Here is a 15114-nt window from a genome sequence, read left to right on the forward strand (position 1 = left end):
AATTAAACTATATTAGCCTGTAAGTGTAGTTTCTGTACTGTGAATTTATATTTATTAACCAAAAAACAAGACAAATGACGTGTCAAACTTGGACATAACAATTTTTGTGTGTTTTATTGTGATTTGGGGAACTTCTATTTAAATTAAATGGCAAACTGTGTCTTCAAAGGGGAAAGAAAATGCCTATTAAATAGCAATAAAAATGTTCATATAAGTCGTAGATCAATAATTATTACAATAAATGTCAGGTCATTTAAGGTTGGCGTTTGCTCCTGAGTAAAAGTTGAACGATTAAAACTTGAAAGAAAAGCTTAAGTCGAGCTTGTTTAAAACTGTGGTTTTAAACAACTGTTTATTAATTTAATTAATTGACTGATCACTGTCATAATTTAATTTGTTACATATGTGTCTAATTCATTAGATGAGGAACTAAAACAGAAATAATACAATTTTACTACTTTTACTTTAAAAAAATGACATTGGTGCAGTTCTGCCTCTGTGCACAAGAGGGCGATGTGTCCCTTTCCTATCCCACTGTGAGTGTGACACGTTGACAGCAGCAGTTAGAGGCCTCTTGTTGTTGTTGTTGTTGTTGTTGTTGTTTTCCCTGAGCAGCAGATTAATGAGATGTTTATACATTCTCACTGTGTCATATATGTAAACTATAGAGACAGAGATGGACACAAGCAGCCTGAATATGGACGAGAGGCATATGATGGGACATATGGTCCCTCTCCATCTGTCTCTCCTTCACGCCCCTCTCTCCTTCCTTCCTTCCTTCCTTCCATCCTTCCTTCCTTCCTTCCCTCCTCAGCACCTGCATTATGACAAAAATCTGCATCACTGTCCAAAGAGAGAGCGACATAATGAGTCCTGCAGCTTTTAGAGCTTAGTTAAGTGTATGTCTGTCATCTGAGCCACATCAAACACATTTCCCTAAAATGATTCCTGCAGCCTCTCAGCATCTATCCGTCTAAAGTTAGACGCTCATTTGCAGCAACTGTGCGGGGGTCGAGCTGTGAAGGATAAAGGTGAATAAAAAGTCACACGCCGGCCGGCCCGGTGGGGGGAGTTAGAAAGTTCAGCGTTCTGTTTTGCAAAGCAGAAGAGGCAGGCATATGGCAGGCCCTGTCCTCCCACCTAAGCCCTCCTGAGAAATGGTGTTTGTCAGAGTAATAAAGCTGTCCCATCACCCCCATAACCTCTGTGATATTCCTGCTCCAAAGTTTGTGCCTCACAGGACAGAGCTCGATAAGTGTCCTGCGATGTCTATTCTCAGCCTCAATAATAACAAGCACAGTGTCTACCTGGTGGTTTTCCATGGGACGGCGAGCTAGTCCAGACGTCCCCTGACGTCCCACACTCTGCTCACGCTGAGCTGTCCCCGCTCTGGTGTTTACTCGTGTCACAGCCTGCGCCCCATCCCATAATAGGCAATGGCTCATCTCAACATTACGACCTGTTTATAAAGGAGGTGAAAAATGACACTTTTATTGCCGTCTCGTCCCGTCGTATTAATGGAGCACTTTTGAGAGGAAATAAGTCAACAAGTATAGACAGAGAGAAAAACAAATGGACAGAGATTCTGGACAATGACAGCTTTAATGCAGCATCTCATAAACATGCATTAATCAGAGCAGAGGGCTGGTTCAACTGCTGTGGCAAACAAATCAAGACAGACGGAGAGAGAGACACTGGTGGACAGGTGATTCAGCTGTGAGCAAGTTGTGTCCAAGTGGGGACTGGTCGTGACGTGACCCATAATAATCTTAACTTCCGTTGTGATGCCTTGAGATTAACGATGTATGTTAGTGCACCATGTTCGGAGGTGGAAAACGTAGTGGAATATTCGACTCAAGTCAAAGTACCACTGTTTTGATAACATTTTACTTAAGTAAAAGTACTCGTCTAAAAATGGACTCAAAGCAAAAAACTCGGAGTAAAAGTTACTTAGTTACTTGTAATAGGTAATTGTTTTAAATAAGGGCACACCTTTACTAATTAAAGTGCTGACAAAATAAAATATGTAAACGCATAATGTATCAGTCAACATGGGTCAAAGGTCACCAGATATGGAACCTTAATTAACACTCAGGAACCTTTATTAACTCCAATTCACCTGTCCTCATCATTCACCTGTCATTGCCAATAATGTAAAAAAGTTCCAATGACGTCATTGGCTAGCATTCAAAAAAATCCTTTGAAAATGTAACTGCAGCCGATAACGTAATAATACATAAATAGAATTTCATTTCTTGGAAATAACATGTTTTTTTTTGCAGTTTTTGTGCGGTTTGCTCATTAAAAATAGGTTTAGTGAACGGCTTAATAATATTCATTCATCAAGGTTGTAAGAGCCAATTTGAGAATTATTTGTTGTAATTTATTTTAGAACATTTTTTATTTGCTTAGATATTATGTACATTCAATTTCATTCATTGTCACAATGTCATGGAAAACATTGAATTAAAAGCTTTTTTATGCATTTCTCAAGGAAATTGTTCATAACATGATTGGTCACTAAAGCAAATTTGGCAAGTTATGACATTATTGGCTTTATTACATTAAAAATAGACCAACTTACATTATTGGTTCCTACAGCTCATGTGTGCCATGCTTTATCATTATATTTTCTCTAAATACCGGAAACTTAAATTAAGTGTAAATTAAGCGTAAATTAAGCTCAATTTCACATAGCGTCCCATTAAAAACAGTAGAGGTGTCGCCCTCTGGTGGCTATTCAATATATTGTTACTTCAAAGTTGGCCTCATTCATCAAAAAGGAAGATTATGTCTGTTTTTTTAAGTATCATTAACATCAGCAAAACAACTCTTGAGTTAAATTCACTTTAATCTGGATTACTAGAAATGAAATAGATGATAAATCAACATAAAGAGAAGCAAAAATAAGCCTCAAGCTTCAGCCTGTTTCTTCTTTAGGTGAGTGGTTGTTTTGAAGTATATTATATAAAAATGGACCTGTGCAAAAAAAAGTATGATTTATTTTTCTGTCCTTTGCATATTAACACAAACTGCTGTGCTTTGTTTATAATGTGACCAAAAATACATCAATATATCATATCAATATTGTGTCACACGTGACAAAGATCATTTTATTTTTAGAGTCGATAAACACAAGTTTACAAAGTGCTTTGACAAAAACAAGGATACTTGGCGACAGGAAAACAAGACGTCGCAGTGAACAAAAGACACAGAATCAGAGCAGCAAATGTCAAATGAATCAAAGCAAAGGCACATAAAAGAATAAAGAGGGAATAAAAATATATATAAAAAAAACAGCACTTAACTTGTTTGCCATTTTTTATGAACAGGCTATAGATGATTTGATTCATTGGTTATAAGTCACTTTTAACCTCAAACATAATACAAAGTGTAATTATTAATAAGACGTCACTCAGCTCAAGGAACCTGGGTGATTCCCTGCCTTGTTGGAATACACTTCATATCCAGGGTTGTTGCCATGGGAACGACCAACTATTAAGTTGTTATTCAACATGTTTCACATGATGAAGCACAAGAAACATCCTTCAGCGAATCCAACTCAATGGTTTACAGTTTTTAAATGTGTGCGTGCATGAGTGAGATTTTGATGTTTTTTATATGTCAATTCAAAAAGGCTCCTTGCAGTGAGTATGTGTGTACAGCAGGGGGCAGCAGTGTCTTCTTCTTTTTTGAGGTTTTATGGCGGTTGGCAAGGCAGCGGTGTCCTCTTCCATGTCTGCACTATATAGAATAGAATAGAATAGAATAGATGTACTTCAGTAACCCCAGCTGGGGGATTAGAGTGTAGCAGCAGCAAGACGCACAATGTACATATGAAATTGAATCAGAATCTTTATTGTCATTGTGACAACGAGACATTGCACAACGAAAGTAGAAGTGCAGGTTTTTCCAGGACAAACATTTACAAAATATAGAAAAAGTATAGAAGGTAAGAAAAATAAAAGATAAATATGTTACAAAATCCTACATTAACTAAGGAAGACAGAGACGGACATTATTGCACATGTCCTGAACTATGAAAACATAAACCCGGCATGGATGATTGGATAAGAGAATGATTAAAAGAGATGTGAACAATGTATGTAAACATATATGGATTACAGCAGATCAAAATATCTAGTCTATAGCAGCATTTAACCAGTTTCTCAGTCTGTTTGTCTTAGTCTTTATGGATCTAAAGCTGGATAAGGGGTGTAATGAATAATAAACTGTCAACTGTAAAATGCATAAATAAGACGGTAGTGTGTACAAGAGACAAAAGTATTATGCGTGTACTATGCGTAAAAGTACTATGTGTTTCTTCTCAGTGAGAAGGAGCTCAGTCATGTCAACATAGTGTGTGTTTTCTATTTTTAAAAGTCCTGATTCAGCTTCACCGATGTTTTTATTCTTTAAATTTCAACATTGCGGTTTGCATTTGATGACATCGACGGATTATATTTTAAGTTTCCGCATGTTTCATGCGTCTTGTGTGAGCCTCTTGGTGCGAGAGAAGTGAGAAGAGTTGAGACCACACAGGGCCATGAATGAGTTTTTGTTGTTTATTTTGTTCTGACTTCATCAGCTTCCCCCTCTTTTATTTGTTCTCATGTCAGGGCGGATTGATTCCACCGCACCACATACAGTACACTGTGTTCCCCCCCATCCCACATCTGATGTAATTCTGTATTTTTGATTATTCTCAACAAATCCTACAAAAGCTTCAAAAAAACCAATTCATCTTACACTAAGTATAAGTTTAACTATGATGTCGTTTCTTTCTTTCCTCTACTTTCTGATCCCACAACCACTGAGATGGAACAAATTTAGTGCAAACGCTCAGTTGGACTTGTGTGTGTGTGACTTGATTAGTTTTGGCCATCAAAGGTCAAAAGACAAGGTCATTGACTGTGAAAACCACATTTTTCTGGCTCCTTGAAAGTGATTTACACTGATGAATTGATGAATTAATCTGTACAAAACTGGAAACAAAAGTCCGCTTTGACTCAATGATGAAGTGATTAGATCTTTGCCGTCAGAAGTCACAGGACGACGTGACCTTGTTACACGCTGTCAATGCGATTAATCGGCAAGGAAGTGTCTTAATCAGACTCAAAGATGACCTGATTAAAATTTGATGGTCACATTTCAAGGTGACCACAGTGACGTCACATACTGTAATAAATGTGTTTGGTGCTGGATGTGTCGGAAAACTCAAAGATAAAAGTTTCACTCAAGTGTTTCCATCATTATTCATTTTACACCCCTTTAATATAAGTCTTAATATGCATTAATGCTTTCGGACTTTAAGGTGTCAGTGTGCTACAGCCAAAGAAAAACTCTTATTGCTGGTTTCAATTCAATTTTATTTGTATAGCACCAAAACACAGCATACATTATCTCAAGGCACTGTACAAAGTAAGGCAGAAACCTTTACAACATCTCTGACAGAACCAGACTCAAACATGTGCGGCCATCTGCCTAGACGGGTTGTGGTGAAAGGAAAAATGGGGGACAGAGGAGAGGTGGGGGAGGGAGGGAGAGACAGAAGAGAGAGACCAGGAGCAGAAATACAACAGTTGTATCATGTTATAAGTTTAGACGGTTCTGAATCAGTTTTGGCACGTTTATACTACATATACTATACTAAAAATGTCATTTATACAAGCAGCAGCGTTTCATGTTTCTTTTCCGTCTTGTTTGTCTCTTTCTGTTTTTTATTTTTTTTTATTTTCATCACCTACATAAACACACCTGAGCAAAAAGGACTATGAAAATTAGAAATTTGTCACAGCTCAAAGTTCGCTTGGCTCACAAATTATTTATTTTTTAAAATGTCTTTTAAAGTAGTGACTTGCACAATTATCACTACTTTAATATACGACACAAAATTAATCATAACTTTGACTTAAAAACACATAAGTAGACAAAAAATTGCAAAGCCTGTATTCCAGATTGTTCTCCTCAATGATGCAAGGCTTTTGCTTAAAGTACATGTAAATCATTTTATTCAAAGGCAACAGAAACAAAACACTTATGATTTTAAAGCAATTAGACACTTATACAACCATTGCTATTGTCAGTAGACTCAGTTTTTGTCAATAATGTCACACATAAATGTTACACACCTTTAAGTCTAGAAAACCTTCATTGATAAACCCCGCCCCCTCCTGTCAGCACTCTCATCAAGGCTCCACTCCCACAACACAGGATGTCATTGTCTGGTGGTGGAAGTGGGAATTTTGATTGTACTTTCTCTACCATTTTTTTTCCATGACTCACTCACTAACATGTGGCCGTCATCGACAAGTGTGTGTGTCTACGGCTTGTTGTGAATCATTTTGTCACATGTTGTGTTAGAGTGCAACAAGGTTCACCTTCTGAAGGTGTTTTCAAACGCCCTCTGCTTCCTCTGCCCTTCATCATTTACAGAGATGGAGGTTACATTTTCTTGCGTTACTGTGATTGAGTAGGTTTTTTTGTTACTGAGTTAAAAATGTGGGCCTGAATTTAAAAATAAATGGAAAAAATAACTTAATGGAAACTTTGGACAGGTGAATGGTGAGTAGGACAGGTGAATGATGAGGACATGTGAATGGTGAGAACAGGTCAATGATGAAGACAGGTGAATGGTGACGACAGGTGAATGATGAAGACATGTGAATGGTGACGACAGGTGAATGATGAAGACATGTGAATGGTGAGGAGGGCAGGTGATGGTGAGGACATGTGAATGGGGAGGAGGACAGGTGAATGATGAGGACGTGAATGGTGAGGAGGGCAGGTGAATGGTGAGGTGGACAAGTGAATGATGAGGACAGGACAGGTGAATGTTGACAGAACAATGAGAATACAGTCACACTTCCACTCAGCGTTATTTTCCATTTCTTATTTTGTGTGCGTTTCTGTTTGCTCGTGTAGAGTCCAGCGACCACTATAAACCCCACATGGCTCTTTGTCCTCTCCTCCATCATGTTTTGATTTTCAATCTTTAATTTTCATGTTTTGTTTCCGCAGAAGCAGATGAATAACACGTAACAAGTGTGAACCAGTGACTCAAATTCAATCTAAGAGAAGATCGTTGTTTTCATATCTGTTCAAGGACGGCGTATTGAATGAGGTTCCAGTTACCATGGAAAAAAAAAAGAAAGAAAAAAAAAAGTACCTCTGTTCAACAACCAAAAAAAAAAAAGGAAGCCTGCAGCAACATAGCACTGCGTCAGCCTGCTTCGATCACCTTACAGTGTGTCACTCTGAAAACAGAGGTTATCTTAGTCAAAACAACAAAAGGCTTTGCCAGGATACACACGCGTTTTAAAGGTTTTGTGACGCACAGTGTCGACAACAAGAGGCGCCTACTTTTCATGACATTTTAGCCCGTGTGATTGAGTTGCATGGGGTAGTTTATTAAACTCTGCAGCTGTTGTTTGTGAAGACACCCAGGAAAACGGGCGGTAATTGATGGACCTATTTGGTTACAGTATGAAACCTCCATGATCGAGCCAGTCAAGGATATGAGCTCCTACTTCACACCCTACTGTGTGTAGCTCACAGACACGAGGACAGTTTGGGACGAGCCAAGCTACTACTACTATGTTGTTATGGGATGTCGTGCATGTGTGTCGCACAGTACATGCACATGTGTCCACCGTGTCCACACATGCACACACCCATGGATTCCTGACTGAAAGGTCAGACTCTATTAATACTTAGATTGTTGAACTTGAACTGTAACCTGAATTGTAGTTCCTTCTCCATTTACGGAGAGTATGAGATTTGCGGTTGGCTGGTTGTTCTGACTGAGCGACATTAGAATAGTTTTGTGATATTCAGTTATTTGCTTTGTTTTACTGAGATCCTCTATCTAACACGGAGGTCTCAGAGTCAGGTGACCTGGGGGACACTAAACGTATAGTCTGTAATCTCCTCTGTCTTTAGACCAGGTTTGGTTAAGGAACAAGCACAACAAGCTTTAGCTGCTAACATCTGTCTGTAACGCTAACTTTGCACCTGAGCGAAAAGACTGAATAGAATAGCAGTTAAATAGAGCTACAAATGAAAAGTGGATTTGTTTTATTTTGTTTTATTCCAATATGTAGTGAAGTCAGTACATAGAGTATTTCTGAATATGTCAGAGGGGCTTTCAGAACTCTCATGTCCTGCCTCCTTCATGCTAAAGCCAGACGCTGCCGGTCACCCGAACACTTTCTTCCATTGTGAGCTGCAAACTCTGAAGAATGTCATGAAAACACTTTTGGTTTTATACTTCCTTGACGTTAAATTTATCCGTCTGCTTTGTACGTCTCTATCAGCCCCAACACTGTGAAATTCACACTTGTATAGAGCTGAAATCTTTGAAAATGTCGTGTACTGACTTGTATTTTTAACACCATAATGTTACATCAATTTTTTTTTTTAAGACCTATTCCTCATAAAGTTGATGAGTAAAATGATGTAATTCTCGATCATCCGCCACTAGAACAACGTGTGGTTTTGACTTCTTGTGCGAGCACTTAGAAGATAAGTGCTCCACTAAAATGGGGTCTAGATTATTGTTTTGGTTTTTTGGTTTGCCAGACCCCCCACAGTGCAGTATAATGGGGGGGGGGGTTAAATGTGTGATGAAGACTGTGGTGGGGGGTTTCCCAGAGTTTAAAAAAAAGAGCACATGGAAAGATGAGGAGGAAGGAGAACAAGGGGTTGCTTTCTCTCTACAGAGAGACGAGGAGGAGGAGGAGGAGGAGGAGGACCAGATACCTGCAGCAGAGAAATCACAGACAGTGTAGGCTTTTTGGTTCAAACCTCCGCTTCGTTTACATGAGCGGTAGCAGAACAGGAAGCTGACGACAGCATGAGGGAGAAAAAGCCAAATGTCTGAATTTACTGTAGAGGAAAGAACGAGTAACCTGACTATCTGGATTTGAGTTTTTAATTTTGGCAGCATGTTTATATATAAAGCACAGAGAGCCTTCGACGTCAGTGTGTTTTTAAAATATTTATGTAGAAGTTGCGTGACTCTGTTCCCCCCCACGCGGCATAAATACAGATCAGGAAATTCTTGACGTGGGTGGCTACAGACATGAGTGTGATCGTTTTCTTAAAATATTGTCATGTTCGTGTCTCGTTTGTAATCTGGTGATGAGACGCATACAGTAAGACTGATGGTGTGACCAGCCCCGCACCACTGCTCCTGCAGTGTGTACATGCATGTTTGATTTATGAGGATAAAGAAGAAGGAGAAGGAGAAAAACCAGGTCAAGCAATTAAAAGAAGTCATCTGAAGCAGAAGAAAGACAAGGTCGTCAGAGGAGTAATGAGAAACTGCTCGGCCTCGCAAATTCACTGGTGTTGCTTTACATTTAAGGGCGTGCACTCTTTGTGTTGTACAATCGTGATGTTATCAATGCAAAACCGAAACACATTTTCCTTTTTTTTAAAAGTATGTCACAGCTGTGCAGAGGTGTGACAACGCGTGTCATAGCCTCATTTGCCAGCCTGTTGCCACATATTATGAAGAGCGGGCTTGGTGCGTGACAATCACCTGTAGCGATAAACCCGTATTTTAAGTAGGAAACCTGATATTGTTTATTAAATACAGCTTTCTTGGAAGTTAAAGGATATCCCTCTTCTTTTTTCCTCTCCTTGGGCCTTTTTCACTTTCCAAAGAAGCTCTCCAAAGATGATTGAGTTTTTTACTCATATTTGCTCACTTGTAAGCTAAATTTTACAAAAAGTATAATTCACATTCAGATGACTTAAATGTCAATTTAAACTGTAAAGCCAGCCTTTTTAAACGGCGGCGTGCGGGCCTCATGTGGCCCAAAAGCAACCTCTTAGTGGCCCCAGCCTGTGGTCACAAACACTTAATGCTTAAAGGCATAGAAATGGGAAGAAAATCCATCAGACACATCAAACAAAAACATAGTCCTAATTCATGAATGGAAGTAAATAAAGGCACATTTAATAAAAGTGTGATTTGCATGGAAATAAGTAGAAAAAATAAGAATTAAAAGTCAAAGCAGTCCTTTTTTTTTAGAACAGCCACAGCTGATGAAATGACTTTTGTTTTAGTAGTTCTTGTCGGCCATATGGTAGCAACTGAAATCGTGGATGGAGAATGAAGTGGGATCCTGGTAGATTTGGATTGCCTTGTTTAAAAGACAAAAACTTGGGAATGTACAGTAAATCCTAAAATAGATATCTCTGTCCAATGATTTTTCTGGCTTGGTTGATTTTCTTTTGTACCAGTCTATCCTAAAACCCCATTTCAGACAGACTTCACTTCTATTCATGTAAACATTAAGAACATAAACTGTATGTCCTGGTGTTATTTTTTTTTTTAATCTTCTACTATATAAATATAAAAGACAATTAGATCATCGGCTGACAAATAACCTGTCAAATTCTTGCACTTGCTCTATATCGGTCGCGTCTAAGGGTATTTTCGGAGGGGATGGATGTTTGTTTGCGCGTCTGACCTTATGATGCTGGCATGCTGTTGTTAATTTGATGTCCGTAGGCGTCTACTTTTAGGATTTGCTCTCTCAAGTTTCTATTAATACAGCGTACCCTCACTGTATCATCACACGGCAAATTAGAGCCGTGACAGTGACTGCAAATAAATATAGGGGGGGTAATTATGATGTGTTGTCTGATTGAATGACTCTCTGGTGGAAATCAGGCTTCACCTCGAGCCGCCCTAATGAATCCCAATCCAGGCCACAGCAGCAGCTGCTCACATGCAACATTATGCTTTGGTTTTGTCAACCGAGTGAGAATTAGGCTTATTTTCGTAGACTTTTATTAAAACGTAGTGATGGGAAGTCCGGCTCTTTTCAAAGATTTGGTTCTTTTGGCTCGGCTCTCAAGAGTCTCCCTCAGAACCTTCTATTTGAGCCTAATTTAGCATTTATGAATGGTTGGTGTGTTGGTAAGCAGTTTTTTAATTAGTGTTTTCATTACAATGAAAATGCACAGTTAATATTTCTTAAATGTAGGGTTGGAGATCCTGGAAAAAACAGTTAGAGCTGGCAGTCTAAGCCCCTTTCTTCAGACTTCCCTCTGAAGCTACGCCTCCAGAGCACAGGAACGTGCAACGAACACAGATTGAAGCGGGTTTTTTTTTATACTTGTTCAAATGACAACGTGACGATGAAAAACAGCACAATACTCTCAAAAGATCACAAAGACATAAACTGGATTTTGCACATAAACTGTCTACAGTCATGACCACTGACCTGCGTCAGTGTGTGGATTATGTTTAATGAGATGTGACAATTCAAAAGTCCATTGTGCGCCATTAGCGACTCACAAGAGTGACTCAGCATTTTCACATGAAAGCGTTTCTCTCTTATCTCGACTCTGCATGGGTTTGTTTATGTCATCGGCGGCTGTTATCGTTTAGATCTTGCAGAATAAGACGCTTTTCTCCTCCCTTTGAGCTCCTCGTCCTTCCCCGTCCTTCCACATGCGACATATTTGCACCTGCTTATTTGCAGAAACATCGCCCGGGTGCCCGTGTTGCGCCCGCACCTCTCCTGTGATCTCCTCTGTGAAATGGGCCTCGACCTCTTCTGCGCTTTTCCCTTTATCTCGCGTCACCCCTCGCCGCTCTGCTTGTTTTCTCGAGCCCCGCGCTCCGATAATTCACACCCTCAGACCAAGAGCTGACGTTCTGTGCAATTTACAGTTTGCGGATGAACTCATCCAGACTAATACACCATGACTGTGTCACACAGTGTGACCAAATGTGGACGCTCGAGCATGACTACTGTATGTGATCATTTTATTTTCGAATCCACAGAGACTAATGCTCTGCTTGAACACAGTCCGCTCTTCTCTGATGGCTTTCCAGAAAATGTTGGACCCTGGCTGCCTGGATTTGCTCCGACTCAGCTGCAGGAGAATCAGTGAGGCCAGTGCACTGATGTTGAACAGTGAAGTCTGGCTCACAGCCCGTGTACTGGCATAAAGGTTTTGCAATGGGGCTGTAGTCTGTGTTCCTGCCCTTTCAAAAATGTTACTTTATGGACCTTTTTCCCCAAACATTCACTAGATGGGAAGCAAACAGTTTTCATGGAATACAGGTAAAGTCTTAAAAATATGTATTTTCCTGCCATAACACAGACCTTTCCGGCTGGAAAGTACAGTTTGTAAACTGCAATCAAAAAAGAAAATCAGTGATTTTACATCACATTTGTTAATCCACTGCTGCCTTATATTACCAAGTTCAAATGTGTTGTCCCTGACTTCAGAGTTTGAAATCCTTTTGTTTTCCGATTTACCAAAGTGACTCAAACTTATCATATGAGGCAGCAGGAGACCAGCAGCTGTATGGAAGCAAGCAACTCTTTTTAAGAAGTAAACAACCCTTTTTCAGACGCAATCGACACTTTTTCAGACGCAAACAACACTTTTTAAGAAGTAAACAACACTTTTTAAGACGCAAACAACACTTTTTAAGACGCAAACAACACTTTTTAAGAAGTAAACAACACTTTTTAGGACACAAACAACACTTTTTAAGAAGTAAACAACACTTTTTAGGACGCAAACAACACTTTTTAGGACGCAAACAACACTTTTGCAATAAAATGTCAATTTAATCATTTAAAAATGGACCGGAAGTAGTCACAGGCTTTTGTCCGCCGTCCATTTCCCCGTCGTCATCTGACAAAATAATTGTAAGTATCTAATGTTTATAATCTGACAAACGTTAGATACTTACAATTATAAGTTCCAGGCGCACAGCGACGGCGACTTTGTCTATTGCAAACAAAAAGTGTACTTTCAAACTAATAAAAGGCACTTTTTAATGATTAAATCAATCAATGTTATTTGCAATTTTGGTTGTGTAGTTCATTTTTGTTCATAAAGTGTTGTTTGCTTCTTAAAGAGTGTTGTTTGAAAATATTGACACAAATCTAATTCCATAATCTAACACCTGCGTTCCCTGCAAACGAAAAAGGCAGTTTAAGTGAGAGAAAAGGCTGTGAACATGTTCTGAAATGAGCAGATCTAAATTTGCACAGTCAATATTAATAACATGTCAATACCGCATCCACCCCCACTTCACAAGGGCTTGAACTATCCCTTGAAAAGATTTAAAAACATGTGGTGTAATTGAAACTAACTTTGGCTGAAAAACGTCACTTGCTACCTTTGCCAAGCATCACACAGGCCGTTATTCACAAATACGGGGTGAGATATACTGACCTGCGACACATTCATCACCCAAAGAGATTCTAGATTCTGACTTTCTAAAGTTCTGGAACTCTCTAAACCTCAGTATATCACAACTTATACTGGCCAAAGATGAAGCTACGAGGCTGGACGTCTAATATTGCGACTCTTCATCCATCACAGTCAGGATGATGTCTGCCGTGTACAAATATGTCCCGATAAGAAAGTAGTGCAACTCACCCTGACCTATCTTACATCGCAGGATTTATGTAAAATAGCATGCGTTTCAGTCCATTAAATCATTTTCTCCGGACACTTTTATTGACCCCAAACCCCAAGGCTTTGAGCAGTGTCACGTACTGAAAAGATCGGCCGACACAAAGAAACTCAAAGACATTCCTCATCATACAACTGCCATAATCAGCTTAGCTCCTCTGTACTTGTACTAATTTTCCCTCTCGTTAACCTACATCCTTCTTGCATTGTCTGCGCTAACGTTTTTATTTTATCCACAAGTTGTAAGACGAAGAAGAAGAAGAAGAAGTTGTGTTGCTATAGAAGGTATAGGCTGTCGTGCGAGTGCGTCTTCCTGCGACAAAGGCAGAAATGTTGATGTTATCCAGTGCAGCAGTTGTACAAGCTCACAGATCCTCTGCTTTCTCTCACCGCCGCCTCGTCACTGTGTGTGTGTACCTGTTTGTGCGTGCGTGTGTGTGTCTCTGTAGAAAAGGTAGTTCCCCCCCCACCCTCTCTCTCAGTGCTGCTTTGCCTAATACGTCCATGCAGGGTTTGCTGGAGAGCGGCGCGCGGCGGCACAAAGATCACGGCTATTCTGGTGCTCCCAGCCTGCCCCAGTGCTGATAGGAAGGAATTAATGAGGCGGGGCACTCATCACTCGTAATTAGAAACAACGCTAAAAGACTATTTCTGGGTCTGTTCCTATGGAGAGATCTTGACCCCTGGGCCAACACACACACACACCCTCCCCTCCTCTCCTCCCTGCTTTGCCGCGAGGCGGTAGACGTCTGCAAAGTTGGAGTAAATATAGGCCCATAACTCCTGCAGCTATGTGACACATGGTTCAATGGAGGGGAGCAAAGATAATTCACAACTCTGGCCGTGTACTCCGTTGCGTTCTCAAATGTCAAGCGTCGTCTTGTCTCTTAAAATACACGTCGCAGGGCTTGTTTTTGTTGTTATTGATCCCAATAATCAGTCGCTGGAGGCCCCCCCGCCCCCCCAGCTTCGACTGTAACGTGAGCCCCTGAGCCCTTGGTTGCGATTTCCTGTTTATCCCTGTTTATCCCCAGTCTAATATCCGAGTGTTGTAACACACATTGTCCTACCTCCTCTATAGCTGAAGCAGGATACTAATCAAATGAACATGATTGCTGTTATTTTGCTGTCAAAATAGTGCCTCATTTGGCTTTTTTTTCCGTCGCTCTCTCCCGTTTCATGTCATTAAAAGTTGAGTATTTTCATCAGACAAAACAAGCAATTTGTAACGATGACCTTTTGCGGAATTGTGCGAAGCCTTCCTAGTAATTATTTTCTTTACAGACTAAACAATCACTGGACGTCCAGCATTAACACTATTTTTACTCTTGTTTTTTTGTGTTTAGTGGTTTCTGCTGCTCTTAATATCTGACATATATCTATCTGATATATGTGAAAGTTCTCAGCCGTCATCCAGGTCACTGTATCTTCAAGAGTGTCGATTGTAGACCAGTACAGTATGAAATAAGTCTATTCTTGTCCCCTGTATATGATACACTATATATAAATATTATATTTTATTATAGTAGAGTTTGTTTATGGACCACAAAAAGAAAACTGTGGCCATTTCATTGCTGTTTATACACAGTGGAGAAAAAAACTACTTAAAATAAAACAGAATTATGTAGAACCACTTTAATAAAGCAATATTTG

General features: G+C 39.7%; 1 long non-coding RNA gene across 1 annotated transcript in view; it reads left to right on the forward strand.

The window, feature by feature from the left end:
- Window positions 1–15114, forward strand: part of LOC122784592 — a 38336-nt gene that overhangs the window by 7239 nt on the left and 15983 nt on the right. The window lies entirely within an intron of this gene.

Source organism: Solea senegalensis, linkage group LG17 (assembly GCF_019176455.1).
Source record: "Solea senegalensis isolate Sse05_10M linkage group LG17, IFAPA_SoseM_1, whole genome shotgun sequence".
NCBI classification, from domain to species: Eukaryota; Metazoa; Chordata; class Actinopteri; order Pleuronectiformes; family Soleidae; genus Solea; species Solea senegalensis.